Genomic DNA, 16113 nt, shown 5'->3' on the forward strand with positions numbered 1-16113 from the left:
CCGATTTTTCTTTGTATTTTTGCTCTCTTTTCTTCTTTTATTTTTCTAGAACTAAATTATAAAAATCCTTAAATTATTATTAAGAACTAAATTAAGTTATAAAAGCGCAAATTAACTCCCAATAACAATTAACGCATAATTAAGTAATAATTAAGCATAAAATTGTACAATTGGACATTAAATGCTAAAAATACAAAAGATGCCTATTTTTGTAATTTTCATTTTTTGTAAAGCAAACTTAATTACTAACAATTGTAGAATTAAATTCTACATGCAAAATGCGACATATTTTTGTATTTTTATTAATTTAACAAATAAACATGTACAGACAAATACAAATAATTATTCCGAAATATCACAAAATTGCACACCAAGGAAAATCATTTTATTTTTGAATTTTTTGGGAGTAATTCTCATATAGGGCAAAAATCACGTGCTTACACAAGACGAACTACAAATCCAAAGTCAAGATGGCAAAAAATCCAAATCAAGAGGCATGCCAAGATGAGTGACAAAGTCACTGCCACAAGAAGGACAAAGTCCCAACAAGAATGCAAAATGATCAAACAATCCGTACGAATGGGCGATTTAGCAAATATCTTACAATACTTGATATAGTACGAATATAACAATATAAATTAAAGCCAAGAAAAATAAAATATCAAGTTATTTCAACATATTCCAGCAAGCAAAAAGAGTACAAGTTTATACACAAACCTTGGTGTTTTACCACGAAACAGTTCAATCACAACTTGGGGACGTTCGAATCGTCTACGCAGTAAACAAACCAAATCTGTCCACTTCCTCAAACACTTCCCCTTTGATTTTTTTTCAAGGGTTTATATACCTTAAATACATGATCAAATATCTAAATAAGTTCAGTGATTTAGCAAGTCAAACTAAATATGATATTGGTGAAAATTACCCAAAAACGTTTGAAACAGAAATTCTGGACAATATCACTGTTCCGAGTTGTGACTCAGTTTTACAGATCTACACGGACAAACTAGACTTTCTGGTCTTCACAAAAGTTGTAGATCTATGTCTTACTGTTTCATAAAATCTTGAATCACCTCCATATCAATTTTGAACAAAAGGTTATGCTAAAATTACTAACAGTAGTACATGGAGTATTTCTAAAAATGGAAATCTGGACAGCACCTGCCATGTACTTTCTGATTTCAGGTAAATACCAACAAAACTAGATTTTTGTTCCTTCATAAGAGTTATAGATTTATGAAATACCTTTCCAGAAAGTCCTAGATCACTTAAATCGGAGCTCTGTACAAAAGATATGTAAAAAATTCTAGTAGGTATCTAGTATAAAAACGAGTTTAGAAACTTACCAAGAGGAGCAACTTTGATTCTTTTTCATGAAACTTCAGATTTTCAAGTTTCTACGGAGGAGAGAGATAGAGAGAGATAGAGAGAAGGAGGGATAGATAGAAAGAGAGAGATGGATAGCTACTCTTCTTTGTCTTGAAGAGTAGAAACAAAATGGTTACCCAACTACTAAATATTCTTAGATAAATAAAAAAGGTTGGAAACCAAAACTTAATTATATATTATATTTAATAACAACTAGTCAAAATAATATTAAGTGTTACATATAGCAACATCATGAAACTTCATTGCCAATATTAACACAACCAAAAGTAAAAAATTTTCATATATTGACCATTTCACATTTAGGAAGTGCAAAGTAAAATATTTCCTCGTTATAAAAATGCCCAATCAAGAATGCAAATATTATAAAATATTTTGGGGTGTTACAGAAAAGATCTGTAACAATTACAGAAAACATACAAATAAGATCAACACCATAAGTGACAACAAATAAGTGGGAAGGACAATAATTATGGCAATAATAAAAATTAAAAATTAAATATAAAATAAAAGTAAAAAACAATAAACAAAAAATAGAAAATGTGATGGAACAATAACCGCTAGCAGTCCTACATAAAACACTATCAGACTAGCCAGAACAACGAAGAAAAACGCTTAACTACCCCCTAACCTACAACCCTAATGCTCGACCTCTATACCTCCCTATCCAGGGCCATGTCAGAAATCTGAAGCTGCGCCATTTCCTGCCTGATCACCTCGCTCCAATATTTCTTAGGCCGCCCTCTGGCTCTCCTCTTACCTGTCAAAGCCAATCGTTCACACCTCCTAAGCGGGACATCTAGGCTCCTCCTCTGCACATGCCTCAACCATCTAAGCCTAACTTCCCACATCTTGTCGTCCATGAGAGATATGCCTACCTTCTCCCGAATATCTATAATTGAAATGAAGCTCTATAAGTAGTATTTTTAATGCATAATTTGTTACAATCAAGCGGTATGATGAAATAGTTGAGATATATTCCTTCGTGTTTGAACTTTGAGAACGGAGAAACTTCTCATAAGGAGCGAGTATTTTACACCTCTTAGAGGGCGTAACTGATGCACGTCCAAATTAGTCGAGCTAGTAGTTTCCAATACCGTTGCTGGAAAAAATGCATATATATATTTATTTAAATTTCATGCAAAGTCTTAATTCCAAATTTAAGAGTTGGAAGGATGTATACTATTGCTTTTAAGTCCATTACAATAGTGACAAAAAAGTAGACAACACCCTAATCCTATAGTCTAAACTCCTCTCTTTTGCCTCCAACTTAAAAAGACAAAAGAAAAAAGAAGTCACCCCCAAAAGATAATGAAAAGGAAAAAAGAAGGATGTGAAATAATGGAAATGAATTAAAGTAGAAAGAATGAGAATCAATTATTGGGAGTGGGAAAGAAGTAGAGTATAGAGAGAATTTTATTCTTAACAAAAGGGACATGGTTTCTATTTTGAGTAATAGGGTATAGTGGAGAAGAAATGGATGCTTTGTTTTTAATCCAACTTTGGATATAAATAAAGGTGAGAACTATGCATGTGACCTTAGAAAAGGATAAGGTATTGAGTTATAACTCCTTGGTTTGAAATTAATAGATCCATTTGTTTTGATCCTTGAACATGATAACATAATACTAATTCCAAATATGATTGATTAGATTGACAATAACATGTGTTTTCATTTCAAGTGAGCTTATGAATTGGAAAACGACTAGTAGCTCAACCATCAATACAAAAAATTACTAGAATTAGTTAGGAACTTCTAATCTGTCGTTAAATTACTCATTTTCGTCGTTATAAATATCTTTGTTTAACTACAGAATTTGTCTGTCGCTAAATCTTATTTTTTAGTAATGCATTATTTAAGTGAAAACTTATTAGAACGATGGGTCTTATCAGTCTACTACTCAACCTAAAGTAACTATAATTAGGAGGATCCATCCAATTGTTTAATGACTTAACAATTAGAGCAAAAGATTAATCTAAATACATTATGCGAATGAGTGATGCACTTGGTTCTTCCAAAAAGGTATTATTCATAGTCCGTCTAGTAAAAATAGTTCCTAATTTATCTGTCTCTAGTGAGTCTAACGAAAAAAAGGAAGAACTTCTAAGTATAACAATAATAACAATAACAAACCTAGTATAGTTTCATAAGTGGAGTCCGGGAGGATAATATATATGCAAACTTTATCCTTATCTTGTGAAGGTAAAGAGACTGTTTTCCATAGATTTTCGGCTCAAGAGACAGTGAGAAAAAGCAAAAAATAATAACAACAATAAGGTAATAAGGTACCAGAAACGAACGACACAACACATAGAAATAAAGATCTAAAAGTAAGAAAATATAAGAATAGTACTAAATACTACTGCAAGACTAGGAAAGACACCCTCGACTACCTATCAACGTTCGACTCTAATTCTCGACCTCCACATCTTAAAAAGAACTGCTAAGTACAATAGATTAATATTACTATCATTATGCATCTTAAGTCTTAACCCCTTCTTTGCTAGTAGGTAAGCCACTCTATTTGCTCCCTTGAAGCTATGCTATAGTCGTTAATAATATTTTCTTTATATAGATATGGTAGTTGTTAATTAAATTGATTACCTAATACCTCTCTTGAGTGCACATCAATTTCAAGTAGCTAGGGTAATCAATCCATATTGCTGTCTGTTTGTTCTTTTAAAGTATTTTATTTTACATTTGATATGATGTTAGTTTCCAGAGCTTGAATTATTTTTTTAATTAGACAAATAAAAAGGTTTTTCTTATTACATTTTCCTTAATTTTTAATATGTTGAATAAAGAAAAGAAAAATTGTAAAGTAGTGGAATCCACAAGGTTGGGGAGAATTTCTACTTTGATGATGATAAGAATTTTCAAATTGAAAGATAGATTCGTTTCATGACGTTTTTTAATTTCTTCAGGCACATGATACTTATTTAAAGTTCTTGAATAATCATTGCCAAAGTTACTGGCATTTTTCAGTTTTTTAAATAAGAAAATGTAGTTTTATTGATTTTTGGTGAAAGAATTAGTTTTTGAAACTAGATTGAAACAACATGTGAGTTATTCTTTGTCGCACTTAGCATGTGATTTGGAATTCTGGATTTGTGTTCTTGATTCATGGCATATGGAATGATGATACCTTAGTTTTTCTATCATACAATATATTACATATATGTTCATGGAATAAACAAGACCGAAAAAGAAGAAGAGAATAAAATTCCAAAATTGTTAATTTTTCCAAATATAACTCTTGTCATCACTTGCCTTTTGGAAAACCTATATACTACATTATTACTAGTCTACTACTATCTTGAGTTAAACGACGAAAAATTAACCAAAATAGCATCCCACTAAATTACTTAAATTAAAAATAGTAAGCAAATGTATAATATATGTATAGTCAATGTATAATCTTTTATAATTTAAGTACATAGGCTAGAAAAAGTAAATAGTGAAACTGGCTATTTGTGTAAAGATGTAGTTATGGACTTCTGGAAGCTAGATTTGCAATCTCAAGCCCATTAACTTATGGGCCAATATAATTTTGAAGCTTCTCCAATTGCAACGTCAACACTTAAGCTGAATATTAGGGGTAAAATTCACAGTCACTTTTTAGCACCCGTAATTGAAAAATAGCCACCGTCTTGAAGTTTCATTTGTGGAATTTGAAACTTCAGGGCCGAAAAGTGGACAATGGGCGCTATATCTATAAATATTATATAAATTTCCCTTCCTACAATATTTTGTTTAACAATTAAACTTTTTTTTTCCTGTCTATCAGAAACAACTTCTCTACCTTTTCAAAGTAGGAGTAAGATGCGTACACACTATGTGCTCTCTACAAACCTCACTTGTAGAATTTAGTTGTGGTTGTTGTTGTTTGTTGTTGTAATTACAATTTTCTTGTAATCCAAGATGCAAAAGCCAAGCAGATGTTAAGTGTTAGGTTTGGAGAAACACTTTAGCACATTACCATTGAAAGAAATTAAAGCTATGTGAATTTGACAAAGACAAAATAAAAGTACTTTAACTATATTGGTATATATTCACCTTCACAAGTACTTGATATCAATCTTTATATATAACACCAAGAAGGCAAGAAGTGAAGAGAATGAAAAGGAAAAAAGACAAAGAGAAAGTAAAAAGAGGCTAAATTCCAAAATTTCAAAGGAGACACTTTTTGAAGAAACGTTCTAACCTTAATTCTTATACTCCTTTCTAATTCTTCACTATTCCTTCAACAATGAATTCAATGAAATTGACTAATTATATTCTCCTTTGAACTAATTGTACGTGTTGGTACAAAGACTTTTCATTCTTATCTCCTAACCTCTTAATCCTAAACCTTATCCTAATTGTGATTAAGCTTTAATTAAAATGGGAAACCATTACATTCAGTGTATTACAGGCATCCTAAATTGGGAAATGATGCATGCTTTAATTATGTTATATATGTAGATTGACATTGCAATGATATAATTTTTATACTAAAAGTACTATAGTTTCGTAACGCATTATAGCATGTTACTTACCATTTTTATCGCGTATCTATTAATGCTTCTCACAAAATTTACATGTTAGGTAATCTAATAAGAGGCGGACCTATCTTTAGGGTAGGGAGTCAGTGGCCCCATATATATATATATATATATCTTAAATGATAGGTATTTATATTGATTGTACCCTAAGACTCAAAGTTTAGGCAGTTGCATTGATTAATTTGGGGGCCACAAATTAATTTTTGTGATGCCTGAGTTCGATTCTCATTTTAGCATTTGTTAAAATTTGTATTCGATATACCCCGCCACTTTTAAATCTTGGTTCCGCCTCTATTATCTAATCGTGTATAGTTTTTTACACTGTCAATAAATAGAACTTAAACTCAAAACTCAATAGTCTACTAGATAAATTTTTTGTGTGGTTATCAATGGCTAAGTTTGTTGAATATTAGTTTGACATAATTAGTCTTAAGTAGCACTAATATAGAAACTATGCATGCAGAAATACAAAACCCTAGAGCTAGCTAGACTACCAAAAAATAAGCCGGTAAAGGTTAATTTCTAGGTAAACTAGAACAAAGAAAAAGAATATTAAACATAAAGTTGGCACAATGCGCCAAAATATCGTTCTTAACATAATTTTGGTTAATCAATAAAGATATGCCTTTTGATAAATAAAGTTGTGATATTAATTATGGTAATCAGTCATTGTCATTTTATGAAAGCAACTAATCTGTTTGATAATTGGTCAATTAAGATGTTATTCTTTCCTTTCTTTAGGTTTAGAGAAAATGTATCAATTCCTTTAAATAAACAAGGACAAGATGGAAAATTGAAAAGAAAGACTTTACTAATAGCAGTATAGTTCTGTTGCGAAACTTTTAGATTCATAGTAACAATATCGATCGTAGTACCCGAAAGTGTTGTCTGAGTTGGTTGGATAAGTAGTTTGCCACACGAGAAATTTGTGATCGATTTCTTTCACCAGCAACTTTCCAAGCCAGAGTTCGTCGCATCAGACTTGCCTAGTAATTTATATCTCCTGTATAATTTACGAGCTACTACATAATACGCAGGTTATTTAGTGCGCACCAAAAAAATAGCGATGTGAGACAATTTATTGAAAGATGTCTTCTAGCTAGGTTGTTTCTGAAAATTCAGTATATATTCCTCATAGGGGAATTCAATAATTGATCAAATTTATTAAGCTTTAACTCTCTTCCTTACATTTTATTTCATTCTACTATGTGAAAATGAAGAAAACCTAGTAATGTAGGCTACCATTATTTCTTCCGTACTTCCTTTTTTTCGTCTCTTTAATGATATGTTACTTTTTTTCCTCCCCTTTTTAATAGTATAAAGCATTCTTTTCTTCTTTAAGGTTGAAAAGTCTTAGGCACTGTTTGTTTTATGAGATAAGTTTTTTTCATATAGAGTTCCGTTCCCCGAAAATGATCTTTGTAGCAACGGTAAAGTTGTTTCGCAGGTTATGGGTTCCCGCCATAGAATTAACGATTGCTTGCATCAGGTAGGTTGCGTATCACACTCCTAGGTGTGTGGCCCTTCAGCCAATCCTGCATGAACACGGGATAATTCGTGCATCGTGCTGCCCCATATAGAGTACTATTCCCCATTTTTTTAATGAGATAAGTTTTTTTCATATAGAGTTCTGTTCTCAGAAAGGGATTCTTGAGCAACGGTAAAACTGTCTACGCGTGATCGGCAGGTCATGGGTTTCAGCCGTAGAATCAACAGTTGCTTGCATCAGGGTAGGTTGCGTGACCCTTCTCCCAATCCTGCATGAACACGGAATACTTTGTGCACCGGACTGCCCTATATAGAGTATATTCCCCGTTTTTTTATGAGATACGTTTTTTTCATATAGAGTTCTGTCGCAACCATTGAACTGCAGTTCCGATCTTGAATAATAATAAAAAAAGAAGAAGTTACCTAGTCATGATTTTTGGCAGTCATGGAATTTATGTACAGGAAAATCATGGTAGAGAAAACAGAACTAATATAAAGCTGATTAAAAGTTCCATTAATTAGAGGAAACAAATTCTTATGTGTTAATTATATGTGATTGCACGTCATAGATTTTTAGTACGTCAAAAAGGGAAAAACAAGAAAAAGACTTGAAGTAATCTGGATCACTAAAAAAATCTATAAAATTTCCACAGGTTGATTTTTTTCCACAGGAACCGTGTTAAAGAAAAAAAAAAAAAGAAACTAATTTTCAAACTTCATAATCTAACAGTTCACTCAAGAAATTAATTGTTCCTATACATTTAGTTAATTTCAACTGGTAGTCAAAACTATCAGAAAAAGAAAAACACGTAAAGATGCACGGAAATTACTGAATAACAGTATTTATCTTCCTAAAAATGGTTTCATAACATATATTTAAAGAAACTTCACAGTGATGTAATTCAAATTTTAGAGGAAACTTACAATTGAACCTTATGGAAAAATAATGTCAAGAGTCAAATCCCTAAGTGATGGTTTATTGGTTTTAGAAAACTTTCCCAAACCATAATATATATAGGACCTCCAAATCACATTTATATATCCTATATTTTACCCCAAGAGCAAGGTGGGGAGTTCTTGGAGGGAGGGAGGCTGAGGGTCTATCGGAAACAATCTCTCTTTACCCCAGGGAAGGGGTAAGGTCTGCGTACACACTACTCTCCCCAGACCTCACTAGTGAGATTATACTGGGTTGTTGTTGTTGTTATTGTTGTTGCATTTTACCTCATTCGACTTCGGTCGATTTTTTCGGCAAATTTTTTTTTGGTCGCTTGTAAAATTTTATTGACCGATCGAAATCGGTCGGAAATTACGACTGATTTCGGTCGCTATTTATTACCGACCAGCCTAATTATGGGAAGTACATGCAGCATAAAGAAAGTGAAGCTTTTCAAGAAAAGAGTTATTTACAATAGCATGATTTTCATATGATTCTACCATAATAAACTGCAGCGTAATGTAAATAAGCATTGCCATATTTCCTTGTCTCATGACTTTAATTTTGTGCACTGTTTGTGGTCCTAATATACAAAGGTATGGTCCAAAATGCACAGGGAACTGAACTAGTAGAACTCCAAGTAGTCTTAAGTTCGAATTGTACAAATGACCAGATTGGAAGCTGTTCACTTTACTGAAGTGTTCTCTTACTTGTGGAAAATTCTTGATTGTTTCCTTCTTCTGTATTGATAGATTTCACATTGCTTTCTCCTATAAACGGAGCTACATAGTTCTAAAGGCGTTTAATTGAATTTTTTTGTCCAAAAATTATATTGTACTCGTAATTAGTAGGTAAAAATAAATCTTTTGCAATATATATAAAATGTTGAACATTGATGTGTAAGTTTGTGTACAGGTAAAATCGGGAATAAAGTTACCCCTGATTCCTCGATGAAGAAACGAGGGGCATCGTGACTCGACACTGGCTCGGGTAAGGCCGAGGGTGCCCACAAATCGGAGCCCGGGGGGTACGAATGATACGTCGGAAATCGGGCATGGCCAAATGTGATGACACGATAGGTCATCTCATGTGTTAGAACTAAATTTTGTGTTTCGAAGCCTTAAATTCTCGATTTGCATGCGTGGTCCGGGCATTTTTCCGGAAGGCTTATATGTTAAAAAATGATAAAATAAGAATTTTTGCTTAAAAGTTAAATCGAGTTGACTTTGGTCAATGTTTTAAGAAAACAGACCCGAATTCATGTTTCGACGGTCTCGGTGGGTACGTATCGTAATTTGGGACCTGAGCGTATGCCCGGAATCGAATTCTGAGGTCTGTAGCTCGAGATATGAATTTTTGTTGAAAATTGAAAGTCTAAAATTTTAATGGTTTTAAAGATTGATTCATGGTTGGTCTTGTTGATATTGGATCCGTATTTTGGTTCTAGAGCCCGGTACAGGTCCATTATAATATTTATGACTTGCCTGTAAAATTTGATGAGAAACGGAGTTAGTTTGACGTGATTCGGACGTCCGATTGTGAAAATAGAAGTTTTAAAGTTTTCTTGAAAATTTCATTAGATTTGGTGTTCAATTGGTAGTTCTAGGTATTATTTTGGCGATTTGATCGCGCAAGCAAGTTCGTATGATGTTTTAGGACTTGTGTGCATGTTTGGTTTGGAGCCCCGAGAGCTCGAGTGAGTTTCGGATATGCTACAGGTGTTTTGAACTTAGAAAATTCTGGTATTTTTGCTGCAACTGGTGTTCTGGTGTGTTGTGTTTCGCGATCGCAAAGCCATTCTCACGATCGCGAAGGGGATCTGGGCTGGGGGAGGATTTTACACTACGCGAACGCGGGACCATGGCCGCGAACGCAGAGCACTGGGGGGATTGATCTATGCGAATGCAACTCGTCACACGCGAACGCGTAGCTTTAGCTAGGCTGGGTAGGGGAGTTGAGGTAACTCTACGCGAATGCAAGCCCAGTCTCGCGAACGCGGAGGTTAGGCGGATAGACCTTCGCGAACGCGTACAGTTAATTGCAATCACGTAGGCCACTTAGGCCCTGCTCTTCGCGAACGCGACAGTATTCACGCTAACGCGATGATGGCCATTCTTTCAATTTTTCAAAAGTTAGAAAGCCTAGAGACGATTCTTCCAAGATATTTTCTTCCCCAAATTGTTGGTAAGTGATTCTAACCTACTTTCTTTCAATTACCCATTATATTTCACAAATTTTCAACCTAAAATCTAGGATTTTCATGGTGGAAATTGAAGGTTTGGGTAGAATTAGGGATTTTTGTATAATTGGAATTTAGACCTCAAATTGAGGTCGGATTTTTGAAACAAATTACGTAATCGGACTCGGAGGTGAATGGGTAAATGGATTTTGGTCCGAACCTCAGATTTTGACCAAGCGAGCCTAGGGTTGTTTTTTGATTTTTTTGGGAAAAGTTTGGGAAATCTAGATTTATGATTGTAGTTGATTCCTTTAGCAATATTTGATGTTATTGAGTTAATTGTGGGTAGATATGAGTGGTTTGGAGGTGAATTCTAGGGAAAAGGCCCTGGTAGAGCTTTGAATTGACTTCGCAGTGAGGTAAGTGTTGTGTCTAACCATGACTTGAGGGAATTGGGAACCCTTAGACTATGTGCTATGTGATTCTCATGTGAGCGGCGTATATGCGAGGTGACGAATGCTTATACGCCACTGAATTATCTGTTTTTCCTGATTTACTGCTTTTCCTTTATTATTTCCTTTCATATCTTAACTGTTACATGCATTATATGCTTTCCATGTTTAAATGCTACTTGTTGTTCAATATCTTCTCTTATTCACGAGTTAGTTCTTCCATAGTTTCATGACTCCCTGCTATTTGTTTAAGTTGACTTACTTGCACCTACTAATTGTCGATTGCTGGATTGGTCTCGCTGTTTTGTATTACTCGTGTAGATTTATTTACTGTACAAGTTTCCTTTGGGTTCAGTTTGGTATTTATTGACCGTAAAGGCCTTGTGGTAGAACTATTGAATTGATTATGCTTTGAGTATTTGGTACTGATATGATGGGATTGAGTTGCACGCCGCAGCAGGTGTAATAAGGGTGAATTGTTATGGTGGAGTAAGGGTGAATTATGGTGGGGTCGGGTTATACGCCGCAACAGGTGGAATAAGGGTGGACTTATATGGTAAAATCAGGGTGATTTATGATACTATATTGATATATGGTGGGATCGGGTTGCACGCCGCAACATATTTACATATATTATCTCTGTTATTGATACTATTTCGGTGGAATAAGGGAGGATTTGTGTTGTCTGGTGGGATTGGGTTGCGCGCCGCAACAACCTTTATGTTTCCATTTCTTGAGTTGTGTTGATTTTCCGGTATTGTTATTTGAATTGTTAAAGATTGGTAAATCTGGACAACGTGGTTTATTCTTGAGGCTATAGTTATCAATTTCAATTGACTGTTTAATTCTGTTCAGTATTTCTACTATTCTGCTATTATTATATAAACTGCGTACAAGTTATAGTGTAGGTGACCCGCCTTAGCCTCGTCACTACTTTGTCGAGGTTAGGCTCGGCACTTACCAGTATATGGGGTCGATTGTACTGATACTACACTCTGCACATTGTGCATGTTTCAGAGTTGGTCCCAGCGGCGGCTACTAGGGAGCTCGGATTAGATAACCTATGGAGACTTGAGGTACATCTGTTTAGCGCCCGCAGCTCTTGAAGTCCCATTCTTGTTTTTACTTAGATGTGTAACCTCCTTTCAGACAACTTTATGTTATTTCAGACCGTTGTATGTACTATTCTAGTAGCTCGTGCACTTGTGACACCAGGTTCAGGGATTTGTAATAGATATTTGGCTGGTTTAGCTTCCGCATTTATACTTAGAATATTTCAGTTATTTCAGTTATTTCAGTTCTTTATTAATGTGACCATTTAAAACTGTTAAAAGAAGTAAATTGTTCTAAATTTGGCTTGCCTAGCAAGTGAAATATTAGGCGCCATCACGGTTCCGACGGTGGGAATTCCGGGTCGTGACACCAAACATGGGAAAAATCAAGCTCGATTGAAACAAAGAATCGAGGTTAAAGAGGAGGAACGAGGAGCCAAAATATCCTACATTATCCAGATATTATGGCATGGATCACGCCCGTTATTAACTATGGATCGTGTTTTATTGGGAAAAAAGGAAGAAAAAGGATTTTTACCTCATTTTGACCTGTACTAGGCCCCTAGTATATAAAAGGGAGAATCTTTTCATTTTTTGGGTCATTGTTTCCACGTATATCAAAGCGAAAAAGTTTACATTTGTCTTTTAGCAATTGCTTAAGTGTTCTTCAAGTTGTTCATCCATTCAATCACTTCCGAGCTCTAGTCCGAGGGCTTGATCGGGACCGGTTATTGGCATTCAACCTAATGTCATGCTTAATCACTTCGTAACATTTGGTTTAATTGTTTTGTTTTCCTGTAATTTAATGAATTTTCGTTCTTTGACCATTCATGTTATATCAAACAATGTATTTTTTAAATCGCGTACAAATTTAATTGTTACTCATTTTAAGGGTAAAAAATTTGGCGCCCACCATGGGAAAAAGGATAATAGTGATAATTTAATATAAATCTTTATTACACACCCTATTTTACACTTGCTCTTTGAAGTTTGACTTCAGGATTATTCAATATGTCAAATTCTCAATCTGCTGTTGACGCCGAGTCAGGCCACAACGATGAAAATAATAACATGGTGCCAAGCAACGACGTGCCCTCTGTCGATCCTAATGGTATTCCAATCGCTAACCCAGTTGACGCCAATTCACAGGTTACTATCAATATAAACCTACTGACTGATCCCGAAAACGACATTCACGGGGAACCCCGACCATCGGTTCGCGAGGCACCCGAGGGGGGAGGTGGTGGAGTTAGCTTACGTTTGATTTTTGAGATGTTACAAGCTTAGCAAGTTCCAATAGCATAACTGCAGAGTAAAAATCACGAACACAACGCGGTCGAACCTGAATGGGTTAGAGAGGATACTCGGAGGAAGCAACAAATTATTGCAGAACCCGATGGATCCGGACCCGATAAAACTTCCTAGGTGATAAAAATGCTCGAAGCACTGACAAAACGGGTGGAATCTGGCGAGAAGAAAATAGAGACGAACAACAAGAAGGTTGAACTTACAATTCGAGTGTCGATCAGATTTTGGGAACGCCCCCAATATTGAAGGGGCCAGATTCCAAAATGTTCATTTAGAAACCCTTTCCCCCGAGTGCGACACCAAAACCAATTCTGAAAATGTTCTGCATGCCTGATATTCCCAAATACAATGGGACCACAGATCCAAACGAGCATGAGACCTCCTACATGTGCGCAATAAAAGGCAACGACCTCGAAGATGACAAGATTGAGTCGGTATTGCTGAAGAAATTTGGGAAAACTTTATTCAAGGGAGTAATTATATGGTACCATAAATTACCTCCAAATTCTATTGATTTGTTTGTTATGCTTGCAGATGCATTCATTAAATGCCATGCCGACGCTATCAAAGTTGAGACAAGGAAATTGAACCTGTTTAAATTCAAGCAAAAGGAAAATAAGATGCTTAGGGAATTCGTGTCGAGATTCTAGATGGAACGGATGGCCTGTCCCCGGTTGCAGAAGATTGGGCTGCTCAGGCATTCACTCAGGGACCCAACCCTCAAAGTTCGGTTGCGTCTCAATAGTTGAAGCAGAACTTGGTAGACTACCCTGCGGTTACTTGGGCTGATGTCCATAACAGGTACCTGTCAAAGATCAGAGTCGCTGACCACCAACTAGGAGCTCCCTCGGGGTTGGTTTATCCCAATAGAGTAAATGACAAGTCTAAGAGTAAATGACAAGTCTAAAATAATTGAGGATTAGGAGTCAAGTCCACCTAGAGATCGATACTAGTCATACAACTCAAATAGAAGGGGAAACAGGCCCAATCTTTACCTGAGTAGAAATGATTGGAGAAGTGACCAGGGTCCAAGCAACCGAGGTTTGGTAAATAGAAACGACAGATCACCCGGGGTCAGAGATACCCCGAGACTATCAGCCATCGATCACATCAAGGAGACCAAATGGCCAAGGCCATCTAGTCCGATCCTACACAGAGATATCACAATTTGATATGTAAATATCACATTATTCATGGTCACAAAACAGAGGATTGTAGATAGTTAAGGGAAAAAGTGGCTCGTCTATTCAACAATGGGCATCTTCAGGAATTCCTAAGTGTGCGAGCCAAAAACCATTTCAAAAATAGGGACGCCAACAGACAAATCGAGCAGGAAGAACCTTAACATGTGGTTAACATGATAATCAGAGGAGTAGATGTTCCACAAGGGTCAATGATAAAACGCACCAAAGTTTCTATCACGAGAAAAACGAACTCGAGACTATGTTCTGGAGGGATCCACTTGTTTAACAATGAGGACGTTGAGGGCTTCATTCAACCTCACAATGATGGACTAGTAATATCTGTACTTATTAATACATCTCGATTTATGCATGTGTTAATTGATCCAGGCAGCTAGGCCAACATCATTCGATGGAGAGTGTCGCAACCCCAAATTTTCCTCCGTAGGATGTTATGATGACACCTAGTCCTAGAGACTAGGTAAGCCTAATACTTACTGAATTAATAGCAAAATCAACCAACATCTATTAAATGTGAAATAGAGTTTTGTTAATACAAAGCCAACAATCCCAAAACCGGTAGCACAAGTCATAAGCTCTACTGATTTTACTAAAAAAACTCTTTTAAGTACAACTGTTCCGAATAGAAATAGACAGTATGAGTACAATATCAGAAGTTGACTCTGAGGCCCGTGAACGTGACATAAGGTATACCTTGAGTCTCCACAGCAGAACCCGAACAACTAGCTAGCGATCAACCAACTCCGAAGTACCTGAATCTGCACAAAAATATATAGAAACCGCAGTATGAGTATATCACAGCGGTACCTAGTAAGTATAAAGACTAACCTCGGTGGAGTAGTGACAAGGAACAGTCGAGACATCTACTAGACATAATAACCTGCACAAGTATAAACGTGAAACTAACAAGTAACAATATCAACATAAAGCTAAGCATAATAACAATAACAAACAATGCTTGTAATAGGAAACTAAGAGCAACAATTGGCAACATGGAACAAACAGGTAATAATGCCGTGCAGTAAGCTGAATATAGTTTAAGTCTGGTGAAACCAAGTAAAGAAAACAACTAACAACTCAATAAGAGCAACTGCTTCCACACAAGATTTGTTCAAGGATTTTTCCGAGGTACTTCACCTCATAGTCACATTTCACGGGCCCCAACTCATGAACCCTAATTTCTTGGCATCTTGTGCCCACATTACAATTCGCAACCACATGGACGACTCACGTGCCAAGGGAGTGACAATATCTCATATCCGCACGGGCAACTCACATGCCAACAATAACAATGACTTATGGCTGCATGGATAATTCATGTGCCAACAACATAACTCTCACATAAAAGGCAAGTACACGAGAGTACAAATAAATGGTCAATATCATCAGGATTCATCTTCATAAATAGAAATGGGTGATTAATTACGTGGATGTTTGTGCAAGCGTCCTATCACAACTCAAGTCAACAAGTAAGAGTAGAGACAACGAATGGCACATAGGAACCAATCACCACAAAACGTACAATGCATGGCTCACACAAGGTATACACACCATTACACAAATA

The sequence above is a fragment of the Nicotiana tabacum genome, chromosome 20, assembly GCF_000715075.1.
Source record: "Nicotiana tabacum cultivar K326 chromosome 20, ASM71507v2, whole genome shotgun sequence".
In the NCBI taxonomy this organism is placed as follows: Eukaryota; Viridiplantae; Streptophyta; class Magnoliopsida; order Solanales; family Solanaceae; genus Nicotiana; species Nicotiana tabacum.